Raw genomic sequence first — 24,357 nt, 5'->3', positions numbered from 1 at the left:
TTAAATAATTCCCTTATAGTGTGCTGGGGTCTTTTCTTACATGACAAAATATGGAAAACAATATATACCGTCACATGTTTGTATGCCTTCGTACACCAATCTATTTGCACTTACAGTTTATATCCAAGTCTATACATTAAGCACAGTGTCAAGATGGTTCTTGAGTTATGACCAAAAACATGTTGTATGAAGTCACTGTGACCCTGTCTTTTGACCACCAGATTTAATCAATTCATTCTTGAGTGTAAGTGGACATTTGGGCCCAAATTTGAGGAAACTCCCTAAGGTCATCTTCAGATAGTGTTCACAAAAAAGCAAATTCCAGAAGACAGAAGCAGAAATTCTGTCAAGGTGTTCTTGAGATATCCCGTTCACAAGAATGGGATGGATGAACGACCCGAAAATATATTACCTTCGGCTATGGCTGTTGCAGGCAAGGAAGCATAAAAAAAAATACAAAATATGTTGGCAAAAATACATTTTTAAAAATTATAAACTACAGTGACACCATCTTGGATTTTTGGGGTCAGAAATGACTATATTTGGACAAGCGGGTGGAGATAGCCCTAATTTCATATGGTGCTTTTACAGCAATGATTAACATTGCTAGCAAGCAAAAAACAAAATCTGATTCCCTTAGAGGGTATTTTTAGTTTAAAGAAATGCTAAACATTTTTTTTAGGTGAATACAAATGTTACAATGCAGTTTTTTGGGCTGCAAATACACTAAAAACAAACTACAGTGAGAGCCTACAGCCTTTGCTTTGTGAATTCAGGATTACACCATGGTTACGTTAACTAAATAACATAAATTGGTGAATTATATAAAAATTCACCCCTGGTACAGTTGTCATGAATGCCAAATAAGCTATAAAGACCATAACTGTTTCCTGTATTGGCCAGTTAACATGATTATTTCGGCTGTAAAGTTGGGCATTTTAACATGGGGGTCTGTGGGGATTGGCTCATGTGGCTATTAGAGGAACTGCAATTTTTGGCACTTCCACATTGGCTTCATTTTTCAGCCCCAGAGGCTGCCACCTGGTTCTGTTTTATAGGTATAATGTTAGACATTTCCACCATTTGAGGTTCATATTTTTAACATGCTAACATTTGCTTGCTAGAGCTAAACACATATAGTAAAGCTGAGGCTGGTGGTATTGCTTTTTAGCAGCTATTAGGTCATAAACCCGAGTATGGAGCAAACTGGGATTTTGGCCTTAAAATGGCACTAGATGAAAGGTCAGGGCATCCAAGTTATTACAATGTATTTTCTGGGCAAAATGAATCATGATCTATAAAATATTCATGGAAAACCATCCAATAGTTGTTGACACGTCTTAGTTTGGACCAAAACTAACTCTGCTTTGCTACAACAGAGACATAAACTACATTGATTTTTGATTTAACTGATTAACACACAAAAGTCAAATTATACACTGATAAAGAAGAATAGAAAATAAAAGGACAAGAAGCATAAAAATTCATAAGGAAACCACTCCAGAAGGGATTTAAATTACAAGATGACCAGTAAGTTTTTAGAAAAAGATTAGGCCATAACTACAGTAATTATCCTTAGTGTTGGAATGATGGGATTAAAATTACTGACCAGTGCAGATGATGTTGAAATCACTCCACCTTCCCTAGATTAGAAAAAAATAAAACGAACTGAATTGGGCACAAGAAGCATTCTGAGGATATAGCTGTCGTCATCTTTGTTATGTATCATTACTATGGTTACAGATGCTCTCATCTCGCAAGGTTAGTGCCAGAGGCTCTGTTTCTTTTTCTATATAAGCATTGTGCCCTGTCTGACTGAAAGGAACTGTTCTTGCTCACACTGCATTATTGTAGGTACCTGCTACCTGGACATTCCTTCAGGAAGCAAATGTGGGATGATTTGAATGGTTGAAATCCTACATAAATACTGAATTCTAAATACTATGATACAAACTTTCACACCACGTTGTGCTAGTTGGGCTCACCTTTTTAATGCCATTGTCCTGGCCCACATGTTTTTATCATTGGTTCAAGTTGTTCAGTTACCGTTTCTTTTCAGCTTCCTTTCAGTTTTCTGTGGTAATGTTGATGCACTTAGTCCGTAAATTTCTTTGCTTCCTTCCATTAAACATTAACTAACACTTCTGACGCTGACATTACGTGATTGAAATGCAAGATGCTTCTTATTAGTGTATCAGTCAAGCAGTTAAATCAGCTTCTGGAGAAGAGATACTTTAACAATCAGGATAACAGAGTGTGTGATTGCAGATGAATAATACTGCAATAAAACAGTATTTCTTTCAGTTGTCTCCATTTTTCAAATTAGTCAGCAGCTTTTATTCCTTAGTTAGAGCTACAGTTGGTAACTGAAAGAAACATATTTGCTGAAACTGTCACGACATCCACACAATAATATATGAAACTGATAATCTGTGAAGAAAATCATGTTCCTCCTCCTTCTAATGGCTTTTTCAAGAACAATGTACATGATAAAAAAAACAACCAAACAGATGCAAGGAGTCTTTAACACAGCCGAAAATCATATCAATTACTGCTCGTGAATTGCCGTCAAACTATCAAACTAGGCAGGGCCGATCAAATATGATTCAAGTTTTTTTACTGCATTGCATATTTTTCTCCTCAAATGATTTGAAAAACATACTTTACTGTATTGTTTAGCTGTAAAATGAGAAAGCTTCTGACCCAGCTGCCACGCTGAAAACAGTTGAGCAACAACGCTGTACCACGCACCAGCCGGATCACAAACTTTCTCATTTTACAGCAGAACAGTACACTAAAATATGTTTCTGAAAACATTTGAGGTAAAAAATAGGTAATGCAGTAATGTAATCTTTATTTGTATTTGATTGGCACTGCATAGTTTAATAGTTAAATTGTAGTGATTCATATAACTCAAGACTCCTCGGCTCTAATTGGTTGCTTCCATTAAGGTGCAGTGGCTTCTTGCAAATTCCATTAGAAGCACTACAAGGAGGAGGGACATGATTATCAGTCTCATGTACTACTGTAAGGACGTTGTAGTGTACTGCTATGATGTAAGATGCAAAAGTTTGTGACCTGAATGGTGGGCAGTGCTTTGTTTTTGATCACTTGTTTTCAAAATAGTGGGCCAGGTCACAAACTTTCTCATTTTACAGCTTAACAGTACACCAAAAATGTTTCTAAAAATGTTTTTTGCAAGAAATAGGCAGTGTAATAACAAAATATTGATTCATATTTGATCAGCGCTGCCTAGTTTGACAGTTGGACCATGGATCATGAGCTGGAATTTCTATGATTGACAGCTGCGTTATAGCGTCCTTGGCTCTGATTGGTTGTTTCGGTTCTAATAATTTTTTATTAAATTTACCAATTATAAAGAGAAAATACGATGTATTTTCTATTCTAGAATTATGCTGTCATTGGTAACTGTTTTTTATTATAGTTTTTTGTGTGAAATAAGGTTGTCAATGAATATTTTTGTCCTAGAATCCATACAAATATGTAGTGTGGAATCAAGATAAAGCTATAACTGAACCCAGTGTCTGGTGTGCAACTACATGACTGCCAGAAGTCAAAGGTCCCTGTACTGCTTTCATCAATAACCATCCTTCCTGTGTCTTCTCATCTTGCTAACATAGTGATGGCACGCGTAACAATGTAGCACAGATGGGCTCTCACAACATTAGATCCTTTTCTTGGATTTGATCTTGAAGGATCTTAATACCCTGCTGTCCCTCTAAAACAAACATGAAACGTGTCTGTTTTTTCAACCGATTGTGTGGCAGAGCAGCTTGAGGTACTTATTTTATGAGCAAATGTTCTTTTGCCTGATTTCCTCATTATGTTTTAGATGTGTGATGTCTGAGGAGGGATATAAGGAAGAAACCCCGCTTACATCTAACGTTTTACTTATGATAGCAGCAGTAATTTATTCTGTGAATAACATAATATTGCTGTCATACCACACCATGCCTATATCACACAAAATCAGTCTGTGTTCATGCATACAAGAACAACCAGCTCACGCTAAAATGTGTCTTCTAAATTCATGGGAATCATTTCAAAAAATGCAGCAAATATGTGAAGATTTATAGTTGAACTTGTATTTCAAAATAACATAACCTTAAGGTCACTTTATTTCCAGTGATTTAGCAAACATGACTTGAAGTAAATGAGCTCGGGTACTCCATTTGATAGCATTCAGATATAGCAATGTGGAGTGCCTCTTCTTACTCTCCTGAAACTGTCTCTCACTTATGGAGCTTTGAGGGCCTGCAGGTAAAAAGGGGTCTACAAACATGGTTGTACTTGCTTTTAAAATCTAATGTTCTTCCAGCTCTGTAAGTTCTTTATGTTGCATCTTGTATTGTGAAATTGCTAAGATATTTACTCAAATATAGGTGCAAAGTGATCACAAGCTGCAGACGTATTCTGAACACATTCTCACCTCTGGTGCAGACACTACGTTAAGAGACAAAACTAAAAGTCTAAGCACCCCCTTGTTACACATAACATTATTGTTCATTTGTAGAAACAAAATCATGCCAAATATGCTCAACTTCAACACCAGAGACAATCTGTAACATGACTCAACACTTGTTTCTTTTAACTTTGGAGGCAACTGTTCCCTTTTTTTAAGTGTGAAGCCTATTTTTTCTGATCTGCTCCAGTTTTCTGTTAATTTTTGTTACTGAATATTGCTGTTAATACAAATGCAATACTTCTTTTATCTGTTTAATGATAAAAGTCCTATGGCTTTCAGTGGAATGAATACCTTCAATTCCTCACAAAGCTATTATTGTGATACATCTTGCAGGGCTGTCTTGAAGAAAATTTCGTGACTTGCAGGGTCCTCATATAGTACTGTACAAATTGCTGTTGAAAATGAATTGCTAAATATGTTGGCATTGTAAGTTTCTGCAAACCATGAATATGTTATATTTGTATCTTTTTATGTAGCTGATAGGTTGAAGATTTACATTTCAGCAATGGTGTGGTTTAAGTATGATTAGGTTTAGGCACAAAAATCACATGGTTATGGTTGGGAAAAGATCATGTTTTGACTTAAAATACTTGATATGAGGGGCCTAATCCCCACTGGAAATGCAGTTACGTCTAGGTAAAAAAAAACCTGCATTTGAGGGGCCAAAAAGCCACAAAATACAGCAATGACCCTCTAAAAAGGTTTTGTTGATTGTTGTCCTCAGACACTGGTCTGCAGTGGACTCACCTAAGCATCCCACCATCCACCATACAATGCCAACATTTTCTTCAGGCCTCTGAGCTGGCTATTAGCATGTTGCTACAAAATGCTGTTTGGCTGAGACACAAACACAGACTCACAGTGACTGAAATGCAATAATTAAACATCAAAGGAGTAATCTATAACAAAGAGGTGTGCTCATAGCATGATTAGGCCTATATTGTTGAATTTAAATGAAAGATGACATGCAGATTAAATGACAGGCATGAGAAGTTTAGCCATTTGTTTTCTCCCCTTGGCTTGTATATAGATTTATGTGTTTGTCAAAGGCCATTGTTGAAGAGCAAAAGTTACATAAGAACATTTTTACTAAATATATTTGCTTGTTTATACATAAACCATCCATACACGCTAATATATTTATGATGTGCAGTTGACATATTAGTCATGTAGGTATAAGGTAAGTAACTCAACCCAGTCACCAGGAGAAATGTTGGCACTGTACATTTCTGCAAAATAAACCACTATTTTCATGTTGCTGATATATTGAATCTTTACATTTGTGTATGTTTTAACGACGTCCACTATCCCAGAGGAAAACACAGCAAAGTCTCTTTAAGAACAACTATTTTGGTCGTTTGTTGGTCTCAAATAGTGGTCTGCAGCAGGCTTGGGTGGTATCACAATATTCCAGTATACCAAGGTATTTATAAAAATCCCCAAATCAATACTGTCATAAATACAGGTGCTTCTCTTTCTGTTAAAATTATTGTATGTAGTGCACAGCATGCACCACCAGAGCTCAGTCTCCGCTCTCCACTGGTGCAACAGGAAGCTAAACTTAAAGACACTGCGACACCTTGTGGTGGAGGGATAAATTACAGAACTGTACACAGACAAAGTTTGCAGAAACGTATAATAACAACATTTTCTCCCGGCAACGGGGCTGAATAACCTTTGTGTGAGTTATGCTTTTAATGTGCTAATTAGCAGGTAGATGATTGTGCTATATACAGTAGCTCCACCTTTTACTGTTTCAAAACAGCTGATGCATTTGACACAATCCTTCTGCAAGTAGGTGTTATCCTTACAGATATCCTCAGGTTTTCATAATAACAGCCCAGATCTTGAACAATGTGGCTGCTTTTAAGTTCTCTATAGGAGAAAACACTTGCAGAGGAAGGAGAAAACAAAACAAAGGCTTATACAGGTAAGGTAATTACAGTTCTGGCTGCAATTACTGTATGATACGGTAGGTATAAAATACCTGGTTTGTCCAAGAGGTTCTTATTTTTCTTTTCATGAAAATTATACTTTCAACTTTTCTTTCCTGTGAAGTTCTACAGTGACGCCAGTCTGCCCTCACTGATTAGAGGTCTTTAAATGACAGTGGAGGTGATTTGGACAGGAGGTGGCCTTACTGCAAAGCCCAATCTACATCCTGCAAGAGCAAATGAACTCAGTGTGAAAGCTAGAGCTCCCCTACAATGTCCACTCATTACACATATTGTGCAGACCTCTTGGAGCTTGGACATCATGCCAGTAACTCTGAGGTTCAGGAACGGACATCTGATTTTCATCGTCACTCTGCACATGGATGGTCCTGATTGTCCTTCAGTAGAAAATTATTTCTTATTTTTAGGTTTCGGTGAAGACACAACAGGAAAAAGCCTCACACAGATTTTGCCGCTTTACTGTTTTCAATTAAACCCCCTAAACACCTAGATCAACATTTTCTCACTATCATTTAAACCTTTAAAACTTGAGACAGTTGGCTTGATTTCTTTAAAAAAAATGGGAAAGAAATATAATGAGCAACTTGGCAAGAAGTGTCCTGCAAACCACAAAAACAGAAAAAAGGTGACAAGGAAATGGTCTGAAAAATTAGCTGATGAGATTTTTGGATCTGATCAAAAAATACAATTTATCTGTTCTTTTCCCCCTTTTTGTGCTAATTTTCTGGTAATTTTCTTGTAACATTTTCCCCAATTCCTTGTTTATTTTTAGGTTATCTCTGGTTACGTTGTTTATCACCATCAAGCCAATGCAGTACCTCAGGCATAAAAGGGTTAAACCAGTCTAATACACCTGTGTTGGCACATATTGTGCATTGCTGTGTCAACAGTGTTTTAGGTAAGTTTGCACCCATGTGAACGCATTTAACACAGACACAATTTATCACAGCCAGGTCCCTGCAATGTTCTTGAAAAGAACTATTTAAAATTGCTCTTAATGCGCTCATTGCATTTAAAGTGAGAGAAATGTCTCTTAACCATGGCATGATAACCTGCAGGAGATCTAACAGCAAACAGTCTCCATTTAAATAAAACAGTAGGAAGTACAGTACCTTCAACTTCTACTACCAAGGAAAGAGAGCTTTCGTATGAGTCCAAGTTTGAGAGGAATTAACCAAACTCTTGCTTTACCCTTAATTATTTTTTTTTTTCCATTATAACTTTCAACAAACCTTTCACATGACAAATGTGTATATCATGACAACTCGTTAGAAGAGTCTAAGGGTTCTAGAAAAAATCTGGCACACAGTTATTGTCATGAACACCCCTCTTGTATTTATTCATTATGAACATACTCTGGGTTTCACGATTTTTATCTAAGCATACCTATATGTTCCTGTTAATTGGTCATTAGTAACATTGGGTGTTTTGCTGCAACTAACATCAAGGACATTATGTCCTCTGTAATCATTTTGGGGAATTGTGGAATTAAATGTCATGGAGAGGAATATAAATTTTGCATTTATAGACATATTACATGCTGCCTATTTTAATTGTTGACTATGATATGTGTCACAGCCTGGGCTGTGACATTTTGTAGTTTTGGTTTTTGTTCCCCCTCCCTTTGACGTATTTTTCCCTCAATGTGTGTGTGTGGAGGCGTGGCTGGCTTTCTCCTGCTCCTTCAGAGGAACACACCTGTACCTCATCCCAGCTCATCACTGCAGCCCTCTTATACCCCGGCTCTCCACCACTCCGGGGGCAGATTGTTTCGCTTCATGGTGACCTCTCGATGTGAATCCTCTGCTCTCCCTGACTCATCCACTACACTACATTCCTCAAGTTCAAGTTGGCTCCTCTCCGGTTGAAGATCATCTCCACCTGGCCTTCCGTGTCTATCCTGCCCGCTCCACCTCCACCCTTTCATTGTTTAGTTAATAAATATTCTTTACTACTCTTTTCCTGGTCTCAGTTTCTGGCATTTTGGGTCCAAAAGATAAATACACAAACCACATAAATATGTTTTGTGCTAAATACCTTGAAACATTATTATTGGAGCTTTGTGAAATTCAGAGTGCATAGGTTTTCTGCACAATTCTCAACAGGGAGGTGGCAAAGCTGGTGGCTCACAGTTAATGGTACTAACTCTATAAACAGCACGAAATAACAGCAACAGTGCTGACAGAGCTAATGATGTTAACCAGAGGGGAACTGGAGGGTGGGCACTACACTTTGGTGAATTTGACATCCTGATAACAGTGGAAACCGCAGTGTGAGTGCACTGCAAAGAGGCGACGATAAGCTCATCATATAAGGGGGGAATGGAAGAAACCTCAGGAAGAGTGGCTGAGGAGGGATCCCCCTTCCAGGATGGACAGACGTGCAATAGATGTCGTAAATAACAATTAAATTTCAATAATGACAAAAAAGAAAGAGAAGGGGAGAGGGAGAGATAAATATTAATGATTAAGATTAATAAAAAACACTGCCTGCTGCCGAGAAAGAACCAGAACAGTGAAGTTGTGGGCAATACAACCAGAACACTGAGCTATGAAGATGCTAAAATGCAGCATAGAGAATAGAAATTGTAAAATTGGATGATAATTGTATGTGTGTTTATCACTGCAAAGATATTTTTTTCACAATACTGATATTCATATGATTCACTGTTGATGAAAAACACTGAGTAGTGCAGCTTTAAATGTGAGGGCCTTAGGCAAACAACTAAATACATTACAATAAAAGGGATTCAGTACAGTGTTTTCTAACAGATTTACATACAGGGACTGCAAAGAGAGCTTGGAAGCTATATTTGGATCAAAAAATACAGAGATAACATTTTAAGAATTTAATATTCAGATGAATAAATTAAATAAGATCTATTTTTTTTAAGTGAACTGTCTTTGACTTGCAACATAAACTTTTGCTAAAACCTTGGCTCCAGCTCTGCTTGTGGTGCTTTGTAGCTCAATGACTGTTTTTGTTGGTGTTAATGGGTCAAATATTCAAAACGAAAAAGTTGAAATGCAGCCAATGAACCAAAGAAAATATGGAAATTTTATTTTCTCTGGTTCAACAGGAAAGGATTTTTGTTGGTGTTGTTTCTTCATTTTTAATGCAGCTTTTTCAAACACTGAGCTGGAACATTATTGCTTTTGACTAATATTATAATACAACTTTTGTGTGGAAAGATTAAATGTTTTATCAAGATTAGGAAACTTTATTTTAAAATAAGGTAAAACTAGAATTACAGGTTGTATGCCTCCACAAACCAGTTAAGTGGCACTTATAGTTTGTATCCACACTCACAGCTTAGATGCCATAAACTCATATTTCCGCCAACAGTGACGAAGATCTATACAAGTAGCACAGTTTCAAGGTGGACACCCAAGATTGGTGTCACCAGTTCAGCGTCTGAACAGAAGTCTCACCTTCTGTTCCTATTTATGGCGTTAAATAACAATAATTATAAAAATAGCCAGAAAGTTGTTTTTGCTAAATATAACATAACATAAACACTGACCTCAGTGTTCCCGAGAATGAGATGGAGGCACAGTCATGATGACCTTGACCTTTGGCCATTAAAATCTAATCAGGTCATCCTTGAGTCCATGTGGATGTTTGCACCACATTTAAAGAAATTCCCTCAAGGTGCTCTTAGCAAGTCCACGAGAACTCAAAAACTTGATGCCATGGCTATCGCTGTCACAGAGTCGTTAAAAAAGGTGAGCTCAAGGTTTAAATAATAAGACTTACCTTACCTGAGAATAACCATTGTGGTGTGGGAATTATAGTCTTTTGAAGCTTGATGTTTGGTATTTACTTTTAGCACAATTATGCCACATTCACAGGTTTTAGTGCATTTTATTTGCCACAGAACAGAGAAAGGGAAAGGGAAAGCCCAACAACAGCACAATTTCTAGCCTGCAGGCTTGATCTTCTACAAGAAATTATGCTGGAGAAAATTACATTTTCAGGGCCCCTAGAGTGAAATAACAGTCCTTCCATCCACGCCAGGCTGAGGTGCTAATACTTCCTACTGCCCGAAAGTACTGTTCTAGCCTCTAAGTTGTAATGAGATCTATTATCTGAAAAATGTGTAATCACTATGAAAGCTGATGAGATATCGTGTTTAAGATATTTCGAGCATTACTATAAAATGAGGCCAATATTGACATTATCAGCGTCCAATTCTTGGGAGCAGCTGCAGGCTGTGAGACAGCACAGATTACACTCCAGTGTCACTCTATCTTGGAGAAAAAGCTGCATATTTTCACCTGACTGGACCTCTCCAGATGACAACACTGCTCTTAAATCCAACATCTCTTCCTCTGAAACAACAGAATCATTTACTGTTTTCTCCAGTCATAGCTGCAGCGTAATGTCTGTGTTAATAACAATCATTATCTCCTTTGAAATGTTCTGCAGAGCAAAGATGACTCATGAGTTCTGTTCCTTGTTGTTGTTTCTGGAAGCTATCTTCGCAGATGTATTTACTACTTGGGCTGTCTGACGAACTGCTGTTTTATCACAGACTGCTGCTGCAGTCTGAGTGAATGTATACATAATTTGATATATAAATTATCTCTAAAGGCAGCTCTAGTGCTATATAAGGTGACATTTATCTATTCCTCTATAAACTTTACAACATAACTGAACAATTAAAAAAGTAGTAACATTTTTGGAGTTTGGAAGGATGCTTTGTGAAGGATACATACCCGGTTATGGGCTTACATTTTCATTCTATAATTACACACATATTACATGTTGAATTTCTTAAGCCTGACTCTAATACCACTAAATCCTTCCAAATTTCAGACTAAAAAGAAAAGGGATTTACTATTTTTCACCAAAATGACATACCTTGAAATGTAGAAAGGACTTAAGAGCAACATTTAGACTAGAATGTGTTTTTCAACAAATTAAAAACACGTAAATGAATAAAATAAATTATACAATTTTGTGACTTTTTTAAATATTAGGAAAATTTTACAGAATTTAGTTGGGTGGTGGTCATACATGTCTAAGGTGGGTGTTAACTCCATTTGGACTGTCAGTCAGGGCTGGGTATGGTAAAGCAATACTTTCTACTATTTATACTATTGACCAAAATAACCCAGAACCAAGTCATAGTGTTGACAAAAATATTAATCTAAAGAAACATATTGATTTGGATTATCTGAAACAGTTTCAATTCTCATTCATTACACTGGTAACAGCTGTGCTTTATCATTCTTTGTTGATATTGATGTTTGTTTTTGATTTTAAACACAATTTAAAGAATTAAAACACACGTATATAAAACATAGTTAATCTCTGCAATGACATCAAGTGTAGGTCAGCTGCTTTTGTTTTGTACCTCAAGGGGTAAAAAAAGCATGTACAACAAATTAATGAGCTCTTAGAGTGTATATAGAGTCTATCAAATCCTGCTCTGTGTTGTCCAAAAACTATTGAAACACATCAGTTAGCCACACTATTGTATGGGGTAACATTTCCCATCCTTATCACACGCTGTAGTTTATATTATCTCAGTCCCACACACATTATTCTGCTGTACTCACAGATCATCAAATATGGATATTATACACAGTTGAAATTAGTCCACAACAAATGGACTATTTCCACGTTTTTGAGTGATGTTTGCCAAACACTACAGAAACCAGCTGTTTTAGGTCATTTCTGAGCCTTTTGAAAAAGTCAAATGATAGATCTGTGAACCATTTTTTAAAGATTTATGTGTCCAGTAGAAACCATTGAGCTGCGGGTTGAGAGCCACAGCCAGTGGAGGGAAGACGAAATGAAGTGAGAGATGAAATAACCCATTGTTGGGTTGGTCTTTCAAAGTTCAGATTCACAGCTTAATCTCTTACATTTTACAAGATATTGCAGTTTTAGAGACAATTCTTCATAGTCTTTGCTAATATCAGATACTGTTTTTTATTCGTGTTACAGAGGCTAAATGTTCAATCGGGTATGAACTATTAATGAATGACTGGATGGGCTATGTCACAATGAGCACAATCACCATCATCATCATCATCACTTTTGGCATTTAATTACTATTTTATTGAATTTAAAATCCAATATAAAGGTCAAAAACAAGATAATAATGCTAATCTGTTTAACACTGGTCATCACAACAAGCTTTGCCAAAGGCAAAGTACAATCTATACACTAATGTATACAGTTTCAGCTCGGATTAAAATACCCTCCATTTAAAACGTCTTCATGTAACCTTTCCCTATTGACGTATGGACACTAGCTGCCAGAACCCCAGCCATGCAGTGAATGGCAAATAACATGGATGAATGCATTTTAGCCTGTTAATTTAATGACAAACCAAGTCATTAAAATCTCTGCGCTTAAACCAAATCCCGATATCAACCTTCATAACAGAGAGGAGGCTGCAGGATGCCATATTTCGGCACGACTTAAACTAATTGGAAGAGATGGATGCAAGTGGAGCTTAAGAGGAGGCACTACTGAAGGCATAAAAGTAAACACCAAGTCAGAAAGATTCCCATGACTGCACTAAGTCTTTCTCTTTAATACTTATTGCTCGGGCCTTATTTATCATCACAAGTCTCTCTCTTACCACACACATCATTGGAGTTTATGCTTGTCCAACTTTGCTGCAACATCAGCTCGTAACATTCCTTTAGATTAGTATCAGGCCTCATTTTTTGCACTGCTTGTTGGAATTAGTCTCATTTACCAATACGTCATCTGTAGATCCTGTGGATTAAATGATATGTGGCTGCAAGGATGGTTGTTTATTTGTATTCATCTTGTGCTATAGGATAATAAATATGCAGCACAAGCAAGTATGTGTTTGCATTGTAGGATTCTTCAAAAGAAATCATCCAGCTTTTAAGAAGCCCCTTTGTATCCAGCTTCAGGCACAACAGTCAATACCCACTGCTTTCCATCTAATGGTCCGCCTCTTAGGGAAATACAAAGATGCAAGCTATTCTTTATTTGCTGTTTTGTAGCTATCAAATTGGGCTCTTTTTTTGCCTTGATTAGAAACTTGTATAAATAGGGAATATTTTGAAATTAAAAATGGAGCTATTTAATACCAAAAGGGAGAGCCTGGACTATTATCCCGGAACGGCCTTTATCTTTACCAGACAGGATGTAAAATAAACAATTGCGTTGACTACTGCACTTAATTTTCTTCTTTTAATTATAGTCCATTACAGCAATGAGATAATAACAATAAAAGGGAGAGTTTTTCATTAGTTACATCTTTTCTTTAATTTAAACTGCCTACTCAATGCGACTGAGGTCAGCAGCCGATTTGGGTCTTGCAACTCTTGTTTTTGTTTTTTAGTGTACCAACACTCTTAGCAACACCTGTTTCAAACTGGAGGTGCCAGAATAATGCTGCAGAGAGCCTGCATGATCCTGGAAATCTAATTTTAATATACCTGTGGATCCTCCCATGTCATGTCAAAGTCACTCTCTCCTCAGAGTGCAGTCCACATTTGCAGTTACAGTTTACATCCGTGTGTGAAAACAATGGCTGATTCATCCCCCCTTGAGTTATGGCCAAAAACATGTTTTGTTAGGTCAAAACAACCTTGACATTTGACCTTTGACTGCCAATATCTAATCGGTTCATTATTGAGTCTAAGTAGACATTTGTGCCAAATTTTAGGAAATCCCCTCCAGATGTTCTTGAGAAAGAAGAGTTTGGGGTGCCTGGTGGTTTGGTGGATAAAGCAGGCACCCCATGTACAGAGGCTGTCTCCTCGCCGCAGCGGCCGTGAGTTTGATTCCAGCCTCGGCCCTTTGTCCCAGGTCCCCCCTTCTCTCTCTCCCCCCTTCACGCTTGACCTTTCCTACCCAATTAAAGGCATAAAAATATTTTTTAAAAATAATCTTTAAAAAAAAGAGAGATATATGAGTTCACGAAAATGAGACAGACAAGGTCACAATTACCTTGACCTTTGTACACCAAAATCGAATCAGTTCATCCATAAGTTATATTAGACGTTTGTGCCAAATTTGAGGAAATTCCCTAAAAGCATTCATGATATAGTAAGTTCACAAGAATGAGAGGGACACAAGATTGCAGTGACCTTAACTTTTCAAATCACCAAATTCTGATCATGTTTTGTTAGATTTAGGTGGCCATCTGTGCCAAGTTTGAAAAAAAATACCCTCAAGTTGTTGATGGTATTCCTTGAGTCCTTGAGATTAGTTCACAAGAATGATACAGACAAGGTCACAATTACCTTGACCTTTAAAGAACAAAATCTAATCAGTTCATTCTGAAGACCAAGTGGATGTTTGTGTCAAAGTTGAGGGAATTCCCCCAAGGCGTTCTTGAGACATCAAGTTATAGGAGAGACACAAGATCACAGTGACCTCAACTTTTGAAATTTGACCACCAAATTCTAATCAGTCCATGTTGAGTCTAAGTGGACGTTTGTGCCAAATTTAAAGAAATTCCCTTAAGTTCTTGAGATAGATGAGTTCATGAGAATGAAACAGGCAAGGTCCAATTTCATTGAAATTTGATCGCCAAAATCAAATTAGTTCATCCCTGAGACCAAGTGGAGGTTTGTGCGAAAGATGAGGAAATTCCCTCAAGGTATTCTTCAGATATCCCTCTCACAAGAAAGAGATGGATGGACAGACAAGAAAACAGAGTCGCAGAGTCATATAAAAAATGCATGGCCTATATCTTTACCAGACAAGATGCAAAATCAACAGTTGCATGTACTACTGCAAATATTTTTTTTCTTTTAATTATAGTCCATTACAGTAACAAGATGATTACAATAAAAGGAGATTTTTTTTCATTATTTACATCTTCATCTTTTCTTTAATTTTAACTGTGTACTGAAAACCACTGAGGTCAACAGCCAATTGGGTTTTAACAACTCAAATCTTGGGTTTTTTTGGGGGGGGTTTTTTGGCATTTGATGTGCCAACGCCTGTAGCAACACCTGTTCCAAACTGGAGATGGCATTCAGCATGATGCTGCAGAGAGCCTGCGTGATCACAAAAATCTAATTTTAATGTACCTGTGGATCCTCCCATGTCATGTCTGTCAAAGTCGCTCTCTCCTCAGGATACGCTTTTCTTGGCGTCATCGCCACACCACCAGCACTGTCACACACTAATGCCATGGAAGATTTCTGTCCCTATAAAAAGCAAAAACACAAGATAAATTTACAGAAGTTACAGGTGCTTTTGCGGGCAATTTATCTCCTTCCCTCCATCACTCCTTCTTTGTGAACAGTTTAATTTTAGGAGGGGAAATCCATCAGGAATAATGGTTTCTACCTGGATTCACCTCATCAGTTTACTTCATGAAAGAGCAATATGCTGTGTAGTCAGTGTACACCAACAGCTTTAAAATAGGCTTTTTAAACTCACACAGCCGCAAAATAACTCATTCCAAAATAGTGAAAGCAAATAAATTGCGAGGAACGATAAGAACAGTTACACTAAGTGATGCAGTCTGACTGATTCTGCTTTATGTTGGCTGCGATAGTGTGGAGCAGACGTCAACTTCAAAGTGCTGTTGTCGCCCCTGAGAGGCTGTAACGAAGCCCGGACGACAAGCAGAGTCAAATGGGAGGAAGCCGCAGAATACTAAACACTCATGTCAATGCCGGCTGACGGCTCATAACAGATTGAGTGATTTCAGTGAACTGCAATTCCAAATCCAGCCAGATATCAGGTGTTTTATCAGCATCTGGACGCGCAGAATTCATCTGGACATATGCTGTCCTGAAAACAAGAAAAACTCTGCATTTGAAAAAGGGGGATTGCTTTTTACATAAAGATTTCATACGGGCCGGCTGTATCTATCTCATTTTGCACACAGAGGTCTTAGGTGGTGATGAATGTGAGAAAGAGGAAGGAGATGCTTTGCAGATGCTCTCAAACAGAATACAGATGAAAGAGATGTGCAGCAACATCAGAGTGGTATGTTTCACTGAAGTTTCGTCTTCGCACCTTAAGAAACTGGCTTGAAAATAGTTCTTTATTCCACCCACGAGGTACAAGAATAAAAGGCACCTAATTTTTGAAAAATAATATAAAAGATGATACAACAAAAATAGACCTGACAGAAGTCTGTGTATCCGATGTTAATTAGAGTAATGATTAAAGGGCTAGTCAAAAACTATCTTATATCAGAGAACAAAGTTCCAGCAACATTCTACAATAAAACGAGGGTTAGGGTTAACAAAAACTTAACATAATTACACAAACGTGTAAATAAATCCCCTCTGGGTGTCCTTCTGGTAAAATTTAAGTGTGTCAATCCATGTTAGGAAAGGAGCAGAACAGCATTAAAAAAGTAAAATTAGTACCTCTGGGTCATATGCCTCTGTGAACCAGTGAAGTTGCTGTCTGTGATAACTATGGACGATTCAGCCCCCCATCTCTCATCCCCTACCCCCATACCTCATAACTAGCATATGTGTTCTTGAGATATAGCAAAAACAGGTTTTGAGAGGTCACAGCAACCTTGACCTTTGCGTACCAATGTCTAATCCATCCACTGAGGGAATTTGCTGAAGGTGCTCTTTAAATATCACATTCCCAAAAATGAGACATACACAAGATCCCAGTGGCCCTAACTTTTGAAGTTTGACCACCAAATTCTAATCAGTTAATTGAATCCAAGTGGATGTTTGTGCCAAGTCTGAGGAAATTCTTGAGTTCACAAGAATGAAAAATACGGTCACAATTAACTTAACCTTTGACCACTACATCTAATCAGTTCATCCTGAAGTCCAAGTGGACGTTTGTGTAACAGTTAGTAAAATTCCTTTAAAGGCGCTCTTGAGATATCATGTTAATGATAAAAGGATGGACGAATGAACAGATGAATGGATGAACGGACTACCCAAAAACATAATGCCTCCGGCCATGGCTGTCATCATTTTTTTTAAAGAAAGGAATTAGTCATTTAAATTTAACTACCAGATTTTACAACTTCTATTTTCATTTCTATGATTTAGAAGATGGATTTTGACTCACTGTCAGTTCATCAAAGTAGTTCATTGAATAGTTCATCAAATTGCTCTGGAAATGATCTCAATGATATCAACTGTCATTGGTGTTGTCATTATAGTTTTAGTGTAGACTGTAATCCACTTGAGAGCAATTTTTAAAATTATGTGAAGTTTTTGGCGCAGGGCCCTTAATTCCTTGATGTGAATGAAAAAGAACGTACCTTTGCCTCAACTATTGTCAGTCTTAATACTGTTTTTGATATGATATTAATATGTTGTTCCATTAAGGGGATCTAAAAGCTTAAATAGGAGTACAATCAGAGGCATGTTTGTTCAATTTGCACGTGTCTCAGGTTATAACACTCAGCTGTGGTGATTTGCTTTTTTTTTTTTTTTTTAGTCTTTTTTTATGTTTCTTTAATTTTATTCACTTATTTGGAGCAACCTCCATTATTTCTGCAAAGCTGCTCTAATCAAAAACTAAATTGATATTAAACATTGATACAAATACAATGCATGAAAAGGGGGTCAAAACTAAATAAATCATATTGAGAGGATAGTGATGCATGAGTAAAAGTTTGTTAAATGTTGTATTTGTAGTGGGATAAAAAAAAGGACTGGTGGTTCAATTCCTGGCTGCTTGATCAAGTGTCCATGAGCAATACACTAAATTCCAAATTGTGTATGTAGGGTTTAACTTTGGACAAAACCTTCTGCCAAATAAATGTAATAATAAATAAAATAATAATAAAATGCTTTTTGTTTTGCATTTTGGGTCTCTTCCAGTGTGTGTGTAGGGGTGTAGAGTGTCATTGCTTTAGGGTACTTAACCTTTAAAAAAGGTATCTCGCACAGTCATTGTTTGTAAGATCCTTAAACGATAATAGCTAGAAAATGAATTCTTTTGCAACAGAAAGCTACGGCTTCTTTCCTCTCCGTCATAACTTCATGAACTTAGGTTACCTCGCCTTATGTGCAGCCCAAACTTGGTATTTCGCTACAATTTTGCCAGTATTTTCCTGTACAGAGATCATTGTTTGTATAATCCTGTTTATATCAATCTATGCTTATAATCACGTCATTGCACTATGTTATGCGGCCGCCTATGCAAAAACATGTGGTGGCATCAGAGTAATAATTGATAAACCTATCACAACCCATTTGAACTCTGGTTACTGTATAAAAATGAGCATATCTCAAAAATAAAATAAAAAAAATAATGTACATTATTTAAATAGCTCTTGGAGTGTTAAGAAACATTTGGTTATGTTAGTACATCTAGAAATCATTTGGATCAATCAGGTTTTATGCTTTTTATATTGTAAAAATCTAATAGAAAAACATGTAATATTTTTGTATTTTTTAATGACAGTGTCAAGACTTTAATCAATTACAACGGTTTGCTTACTTACATAACCAAAATATCAAAAAATAGTTATTAATTACATTAAATAATATTCAATATTCAATTTACCTTAAATCCCCTTGTGGGGCATCATTTCCCATTAAAAAGGGAAAATGACAGCCAATTTGTCACCAAAGTTTCATTAAATATACTAAACTATCAACTTGGAACTCTGATTGATAATTAATTAATAACTTAACCAAAGTTATTATACCAATAGCTCTTAAAAGCTTTTGGATTTCTGACAAATTGGGAGTTGGCACCATTAACTTTTGTAAAATATATCAAAGAAAATGAAAAAAGAGAAAACACAAAATATGACCTTCACTAAATAAACCTTACCAAAGAATAAAAGGAATATGTGTGTGATAGAGGTTTCACAATAACAGTCCATTTATCATCCAGCTGTCGCATCAAATTTAACTGTTCGTAATGTACAATTTATTGGTGCCAAGAACCCAAGCTGATACTCAGAGTCACATTCCTACTCATTTTCCAAAGTTTTTTAACCTGCCCACGCAACAGTGTTCATGTGATAAAAAGGAATCAAGGTATCACACATATCACTAATCTCTCTCACTCTCAAACCCAAATTTACATATATTTACAAACTGAATGTTTTACCAGGCTGATTCTGTTACAGTGATATTTTCAGAGGTGTAGAAAATTAGATTCTTAAGTGTTGTTCTTCGCTGAAGCAGTCACTGAGAAAGTGAGATTTCCCACTGGGATTACAGTTTTTCTCAGTTGCTTTGGCTCAATTATCTAGTGTTGAAGTCTCCAAAACAATATGTGAATTCCTTGACATTTTCATGCTTGTACACAACAGAAAGAACAGTTGTCATCCTTTTTAGCCATTTGCAAATTTTTCAACCCAATTAAGCAAATGACTAAGCACAATTCTCAGTACACTCTCACCCATAAAACGACCACACTGGTCAACTGCAAGAAGTGTACGATGACCCAAATATTGAAGAAGCCCCCAAAGTGTGGGTGGGAGGGGTGGTAAATGGATTTACCAAACACAGGACTTTCATCGAAGATGGGTGTTCTCATCACAAAGTCAGAGATGACTACTTTTCATATCAACATAGCCTAGTATGCTAGTCTGTGTAGCATGCTAAAGTAGTGAAGCAAGTGACATGTCCTCTGTGATGTATAGCATTTGACAAATGTCAAGTTATGTTGGTGGCAAAAGTACTGATATCATGTCAAACCACTGTTTTTACATATAGTTTTGTTGCCTAAACCTAACCTGGTAGTTTTGGAGCAGAGCTGCAACCATTTCATGAGGTTGCAAATATGTTTAAAATGTTGATTGTGTAAAAAGATAGACGATGTGTCCCCACTTACCCTTGCTATGCTTAAGTGATGCTAAAATATTCTGGATATGCCCGCTGCCATCTTGACGTCATTCAGAGCAGCAGTCAGTGCAGTAACAATCTCCGCAGTGGAGGAGTTCCCGCCAAAACACCAGTCCTCCCAATCACGAGCAGCCCCATTGAATGCGAGTACACAAATTGGCTAACACAGCTGTCAATCATGGCGGAAAATCCCCCTTTTGTAGAATTGAATAACTCGCTAAAACTGAACTTTGGGGCCTGTCATTTAAGTCCTTTTGGAAGTCAGTTCATATCAGCCTATTTTGCCGTTAGGTATGAGAGACACAATTAAAAAAAAAGAAAAGGTTTCTTTTCAGTTAAACAGTGTTACTCTTTCAAGTTTGCCAATACCTTAATATAATACTTAATAATTCTTTCATTGTGCAAGTTCTAACATGCAAAATAGTCCATCCAATTGCCAAGATCTGCTGAGTCCACATTTTATAAGTTGCACTGATATGGTGCAGCTGTAAAGTCTGCTAAATGGGGAGTTTCATACATCTTAGATCAACCAATGGCACATGCTGTCCAGTCATGACCATGGGTAATTCGTGAAAATAGAGGAGCTCAGATAAGCATTTGATTGGGGAAACAGCCAGCCAATCGAAGGGGTAGAGGAGTAAGGATGTAAGGTGAATGGAAAGACACAGACATGTCCTCGATGAAATACAGGCCACACTTGTGTACCATGTAATCAACCATGGCTTTCCAATAGCAGAGACTGCTCGTTGTGTGCAGCCAAATGCAGGCCAGTCCACAGTGTCATCAATCATCTAAACATTTCGTAAGGAAAACATAATTTAATCATCTAATACTGTGTTTCTTTGTGCTATTCCAATCACTGTAATGCTCCAGTACAGGACAAGAGATGTAATATGCTCATTTTTTTTATTTCATTGCATAAGACTACAGAATAACTTCATAATGATGGCTGAAGAACACCAGATAAGCAAAACGGTCACTGCAAAGAATGCCAGTTGACTCAAGAAAGATCCAGACTGAAATTTTAGAGGACAATGGTGTCTGTCTATCACAGACAGGCTGAAAGAGTTGAGAACTGGCACAAAGTATTGAAGAGACTTCAAATGACAGTGTAGCTTTTGAGGTGCCATTTGAGAGAAACTGACAGAGTGAAGGAGCTGCTCTACCAGTATGTACCAATAAAGCACTGCTGTACTCTCCACACATGATACCTACTATATATATTGTGTTTTCCTTTTATCATGACCTATATACCGTAGTTGTCTAGGATATAAGGGGCATGTGCACTTGCTGTTATTGTAACATTCTACAGTATATTTGATTTGCTGTTGGTGTTGCTGCTGGAAGGAAATTATATTTCTCATGCACCTGTATTTGTCAACGAGACTTGTTTCAATATGGCAAAAAGCAGGAAATATGTCGGAAAGATTACAGGCCATTGATCTGCAGTGGATGTGCCAGGCCAGCATGGTAGGAATATAAAAATGTATGCCGCAATTTCTGAAAATGGTGTAAGTACATTTATCTCCATCACTGGATCATACAACACCTAACACCTGGCTTTCCTGGACCCCCTCCATAGAGATCTCATCTCATCAGGAGTTTTGTCATTAGGCAGGTTTCAATTACAGATTTGTGCAAAACGTAAGCGATATTTTCAAAATGTCGATAACACACAATTGTGAGATGACTGCATTTCCAGAGTTATGTTATGCTACCTCTCTCGTGATGTGATGTGACTTCTTCTCCTCTAGTGATAACATTCCGAGAAGCATGGTGATGGATGTTGAAAACATCAGCAAGTTCATTTATATTGCAGCCACCATACTGTCCATCACTATTTCCAAAAGAAGGCAACGTAGGCGTGTTATGCAAGGGGTAATGGAAAGGCAAGCCCTTATACTTGGGAGCAGCCACCTATGAGGGATCTCTGAGATAATAGTCCAAAACTTCACAAAGGAATTGTGGATTTAAAACTTCGCTCAACTTTTCAAGAGTTATGCAATGCAGTTACACCTCTTGTAGCACCTGCTGCATCATGCCCGAGGGAGCCACTTCCTACCAACAAACACATAGCCATAGCATCATGTTAAAAGCGAAGAAAAAAAAGTATCCATTGCAGTTTTGCTAAATATGGCTTTTTTGAATTGCCTGAAATATCACGTCATCCAAGCATAAAAACTTTTTTTGCAATAAATGGGTGCTTTTTCAAAATGTATGCGTTTCAAGAGATGTTATCTTTTATTCATAATTTCAATTTGTACAATTTGAAGGTCAGTGGAAACCTATCAGTGGAAACTTATTGTTCCTCCCACCATACTCTCCATTCTTAAATGCTATTGAAGAAGTCTTTTCTGCATGGGATTTGAAAGTACACAATCACTGACAACAAAAACGAGATGTTTTCCATTGACTCAAGGGATGCTGCTTTTGATGACATAACAGCAGATGAGTGCAGAGGACAGTTTCGGCACACACAGGGATTCTTCCATCATCACAATGCAAGATAGAGCATGAGGTGTGAGGTTGATGAGAGACTGTGGCCAAACAGACACGAGCAACAGGATGCCCAGTGACTCCCAGCACTATAATTTTATTTTGTTACCATCTTATACTAGTGAATACAGTAGGCCTGCTTTCTTTCCACAGTACATGTTTTTTTGTTCTGTGCAGTGATGTGTAGAGTCTCAGTTTTTTTCTGTTTGCAGTATTGTATTGTGTTGCATGACCATGGTAGGATAAAATAAATTGTATTTCCTTACGTAACATGCAAATCTGATGCCCTTTTGCTTTACTGAGTGGAATGTAAAACCATGTATTTGTGAAAGCATCTGAAGAGTATTTACTTTGATACACAACAGCTGTCAGTTAGTTTCTGAAAAAACAGACTGGCACAGTGGGCATGTAGTGTCAGTGACAACATGCAGGACGAGACTGTTTATATATTAAGAGATTTGCAGGGGCGTAAGCTTGGGTGGTATCATATATCAAGGAATTTAGAAATCCCGAATGTATGTTTTTCAATAGCGCCATAAATACAGGCACTCCTCTTTCTATTAAATTGTATGTGGTGCACAGCACGCACCACCAGAGCACAGTCTCCTGTCTCTAGCTACCATACCAATTCCCACACGTGTGTTTGTGTGTGTGTGTGCATTTTTATAAATAAATAAATAATTCATTTATTTCCAAATAAATTTTAATAAATGACTTTTGATTAAGCAAAAGTGACCAATGCTGCATGTTTTGACAGAATTAACTGAATGTGTTTTTATGGGGGCATGGGGTCTCAATGGGCTTCTTTACCTCGGGCCCCCATGAGTGTAGGATCACCACTAGAGATGAGGAACACATTTCAGAGTCCACTGTTATTCAGACAAACATCTATCTATCTATCTATCTATCTATCTATCTTTCCATTTTTTTATAATAAATGAATGTAATAATGACATATTTTGCATGGTGGAAGTAAAGACATGCCAAACAGAGGCAGATGGGCTGGCGGTATCACCTCTTATTTCTGACATATTGAGCGTCTGGGAATGAAGCAGTATTGATGTCAGCTCTCTGTTCCTTCATGGGCATCGAAGGGACTATCGATGGGATTGATTCACATGGAAGGAGACTCAGAGTAGGAAATTACAGGGTCAGAAGATCTAAGGACATTATTGCTGATGTTTCTTTTTTTCAGTGCGGATCTTCACCAATAAATGGAGCAATTTGTGTGTCTCATCATTGCTCCGAGTGTTGTATTACCAATAAAGAAGTTCACAAGGTTAAAGCTATTAGGGAAGATATCTAGAGTATATAAAACACACCTGCCTCGTCAGCTGAAATACAAAATGAGGGGGTGCATAAAGAGCACTTCACTTCAACTGAGTGAGACACTGAAAATTAATACTGAAAATAATTTATAGCATTGAAAAAAAAAACCCTCATATGACCTGACTGTCAAGAGTGAAAAGATGGTTCAGACTACAAAACTATATATTCAAAATTCCTCCGTGTCTGGAATAAAATGCTTTTGCATTACAGCAGTGTGATGTGTGTGACCTTTTCAGTTCTTTGGGGCAACCCTGCCAAAGAAGATTTGATCATGGGTAACTTTAATAAAATCCATAATTACAAGCATGTGAATTTCCTAAAGTCTGTGAAAATCTAA

Source organism: Plectropomus leopardus, chromosome 18 (assembly GCF_008729295.1).
Source record: "Plectropomus leopardus isolate mb chromosome 18, YSFRI_Pleo_2.0, whole genome shotgun sequence".
Lineage (NCBI taxonomy): Eukaryota > Metazoa > Chordata > Actinopteri > Perciformes > Serranidae > Plectropomus > Plectropomus leopardus.
The sequence above is the reverse complement of the archived record's forward strand: the minus strand, read 5'-3'. Positions refer to the sequence as shown.